The 4,060-nt window shown below is 43.7% G+C and overlaps 1 protein-coding gene across 1 annotated transcript in view; it reads left to right on the top strand.

Moving 5' to 3' along the window:
- TAF3 (TATA-box binding protein associated factor 3) overlaps nucleotides 1–4,060 on the top strand; it is a 142,512-nt gene that overhangs the window by 89,466 nt on the left and 48,986 nt on the right. The gene's annotated exons all lie outside the window — the stretch shown is intronic.

The raw sequence follows: 4,060 nt of genomic DNA, 5'->3' as shown, positions 1-4,060 counted from the left end.
CCATCTATGTATCCTCCTAGGTGAGGTGTTTATTCAGGTCTTTGGCCCATTTTTTAATCAGATTATTTTCTTACTGTTGAGTTTTCAGAGTTCTTCGTGTATCTTGGAAGACAGTCCTTTATCAGCTATGTCTTTTTCAAGCATTTTCTCTCAGTCTGTGGCTTGTCTTCTCATTCCTTTGTTAAACTGCATCTTGAAGGATGATTAAATAAGTCAAGAAAGGGAATCCCGCGCACAAAATGGAGGGAATAGTCATAATAACAACAGCTACAATTTACTATTGCAAACTGTTTCATTTTAAATGACGTGTTTGTTTCTCGTGGGTAAGCATTTCGGGTGTCTCTTACTTATTTGACGTCATTTTAAATGTCTGTTAGTTTCTCTTGGGTAAGCATTTCAGGGGTCTCTTTACTTATTTGACGTCTTAGCACGGGGGCCCGACACAGAGCAGGTGTGCAGCAAACGCTCGCTGAATGGAACCCCCTCTCCCACCGACCTCTGCCCCTCGGCTCCCAGCCTTGTCAGACTTGGACACTTGCCGACACAAACTTAATACAGCCTCGAAGGAGAAATACTTTTCAGTTTTCTCTGAGCTCAAGGCTTACAGGTGGTAGGTGCTCAGTAAATGTTAAATGCACGATTTGTGCCTCTTAACTGTTTTTCTTCTGGGCCAGCGTGAGTTCTAGGAGGAACCGAGGTAAGAGAAAATGAGTTATGTGGATTTTCCGCTTTCTATTAGGACGCATTCCAAAGCAGTCCATAATGAATCAGAATCATTGTCTGTCATTTTCATCTATTAACAGAGATAGTCAAGAATTGACGTAACAGTTTTGCTTTATTTGGAGGTTAAGTAATTAGAAAATAAAAACTATTACCTCTCAGTAAACCATCTTCAAGTCACCTCACTATTACAGGGTTCTTTGTACTTTGAAACTGCGGTGAGTTTTCTTGTTCTATCTGCAATTGATATTAAAAGAAGAATACAAAACCATGAATCCATTCATGAAATATTTTTTAAAAATTATTCACTCACTTTTTTAATGTTTGTGTGTGTGTGTGTGTGTGTGTGAGAGAGAGAGAGAGAGAGAGAGAGAGAGAGTGAGTGGGGGCGGGAAAGGAGCTGAAGAAAAATTAACTTTTTAGGCATTATTGTCAATTTTATTTTCTGTCTACTTAGTGCGTTGGATAAACATACTGGAATACTGCCAAAAATTCAGGTTGCTGAATACTAATTTTGCTGAAATTAGATGGAACAGCCACCCCCTGCCAATTTTCTATCTAAATTATGCAGAAATTTGACTCCTGTAAGACATAAATCCGGGCAAAAGTAGAGTCCTAATTTTCTAGTTAGTCAGTAAGACCTTCAACAGACTAATTATTCACGTTTCAGCTTTTACTTTTTACTGAGGAAAAGAAATCAAAGCAAAATGAAATGCAGTAAAAGTTACTAGTCATATTTCTCCTGTGACCCAAATGTAGATTTGAACCGTTAAAAACGTAACATTCTTAACTTGCCTGACACGAAGCGGGAGTGAGCCTCAGAAAAACAATTAGTGCATCTTTCAAACATAGGGTAGTTATTGAATAATTACTCAAATAATGGTCAGTAATGGAACACAAAGGGCTATCTCTTAGCTAATCCTCAAGTAATGGAATTGGGGTATCTCTGATTTTTCTCGCGGCCTTCCAGGGTTTAGGAAAGAATGAGACAAAAGTGATTACGGGAGCTGGAAGGAGCCACTGGAGGCCACAGCGAAAAGGAGACCTTATCTTAAGCAATTAATCAAAAAACTCATATTGTGGGACAATTATTCAGAGCTAATTCTAAAACAGCTTTAGAGCCCCAGGTCTTGAGATAGTTCTTCCAGAATTTTGCCAAGGTCATTTAGAGCATGGAGACAGTCTTGCGTTAGAATAAAGGTTTGGTTAAAAGTATGTGTTAATCTGTATCTAGGAATAGATACAATATGAAACTATAGTGTCAAACAACTTAAAAACGTAGGTGTGATTTTTTTTTTTCTTCACTTTCATTGTTACGGTAGTAACTGTGTAAAATAGAATATGATGTTATTCCAGAGATAAACAGCCTTTCTCAGTCCACTTCCTCTGGCCTGTCTGTTTGCTTTACCGTAGATACGTTCGCTAATAACGCTGATCTCATGCGTGCTTAGTGATTTTTTTTTTTATTTTTATATCATTTCACATAATAATCAATTTTCTCTTAGGTATGATTGTTTTAAATCTGACCAGTCATTTTAGCTTCGTATTGCTGTTATTTTTTTCCCCATTAGCAGAATAAAGAACTGTTATTTTCCGCTTCTTTTGTTCATTTTACCTAATAGCTTATCTTGTTTATCTGAACAGTGAGCGTTTTAAGACCTTTCTTTAGCTTTCTTTTCCTGTCTTCTGATGAAGCTTCTCTGCTTAAATGGCCGGTGGCTTCTCAGTGTGCTCAGACACTCCGGATCCCGGGACACAGCAGGCCTGCCCCCGCGCCGGCCAGCACCTCTGCTCCACGGCCCCCCACCCCCCCCACCACCAGCCCGGCAGTGCTGTTCCCACAGCAGGGCCCAGCTTGCTCTGCTCCCCGAAATGCTTGTTCACAGCATCATCGTCCCCCGGCTGTGGTTTCCTCGTGAGCCTGGTTTCAGCTGAAGCGCCCCACGTTCTCAGTGGCCATTCTCTCTGAAGCGGCCCTTCCCCGCCCACACGCAACATCTCGTTCCGTGATCTCCCTGGCACTTAATCACCGTGAATTATCTTCTGTATTATTTATCGCCTGTCTGCCCTCCCAGCATGTAAAGTCCACGGGAAGAGAAACCTTGTCTTTCGTTCACTTATGTCGATGTTGCCTGTCGTACGTGGATGGTAATAAATATTTGCTGGGTGAGTGAATGAATGAATGAATGAATGGGGAAGAGAAACTGTTTCGTGTACGTTCCCTACCCTCACTGCCCCCCAGCCTCCGCCCGCAGTAGACCAAAGCTGTTCACTCAGGTCACCAATAACCTAATTAGTACTCTTTACACAGCTGCCGGAAGAATCTTTTTTCAAAAGCAGATCAAACTACTTTAAAACTATCAGTGACTTCCCCTTAACCTTTAAATAAAATCCAAGCTCTTGACCGTGACCCGGGAAGCCCCGTCTGCCTCTCCAGCTCATCTCCTTCCATCTTCCCCTCACCTATTCTGCCCTTGCACACTGACTGCCTTTCGGTGCCTCGGACGCGCACACTCATTCCGCCGTGGCTGTTCCACACGCTGTTCCACGTGCCGAGAACACTGCTCCCCCGGCCGGTCTCCGCGGGTCTGGTTATCCAGCTCTCTGTTTAGTTAATCAGCGCTCGGATAGTTCCTTTATTCTAAGAAGGTGTCATGCCTCACCCGTACCCCCCTAGTTGTCATTTCCTACTACTATATCCTGTACATTTCACAGCCCTTATCACGAATCGTAACACTTTTTTGGTGTATTTGGTGCTTTTCTAATCTTTGGCATAATCGCATACTCCCTACGAACTGAAACGCGTTTTTCTTACACTTTCTGTTCTGGTTTTCTCCCACCTTATTTGCTGTCCCGTCTCACGCTCCTCCTCAGGCTCCTTCCCTGCCACTGCCTGAAATTTTGGGGTGTCCCAAGATGTCTGCCCTGGGTCTCTGCCCTCTGACCCTGCGTATGTCCCCAGATGCCCGCTCCTGCTCCCGTGGCCTCAGCCACGACAGTAGGCAGCGCAGCATGGTCGTTAAGAGCTCTCGCTCAACAAATAGTAAGGGCCTCTTTGGGGTTAGCTTCTGTTTTAGACACTGGAAATACAACCCAGAAGACGTAGCCCCTTCCCTCAGAAAGCTTAATTTTAGTGAGTGAGAAAAAAAAAAAAAAAAGCTAAGCAAATAAGTAATGCAGCAGAGGTAAAGCAGGGCGTGGAGGTGATCCAGAGGCGGGAGGGTTGCAGGTTGCTGGCGACCACAGAAGACCTACCCGAGGTGACGTGGCAGATGTGAGTAAAATGAGCGAAGCCGCGAGAGGCCCTGGACGAAGGGCCTTCGGGGCGTTGGGAGAGTGC

This window comes from Pteropus vampyrus, unplaced genomic scaffold, assembly GCF_000151845.1.
Source record: "Pteropus vampyrus isolate Shadow unplaced genomic scaffold, Pvam_2.0 Scaffold49, whole genome shotgun sequence".
Taxonomy (NCBI): domain Eukaryota; kingdom Metazoa; phylum Chordata; class Mammalia; order Chiroptera; family Pteropodidae; genus Pteropus; species Pteropus vampyrus.
The sequence above is the reverse complement of the archived record's forward strand: the minus strand, read 5'-3'. Positions and strand labels throughout refer to the sequence as shown.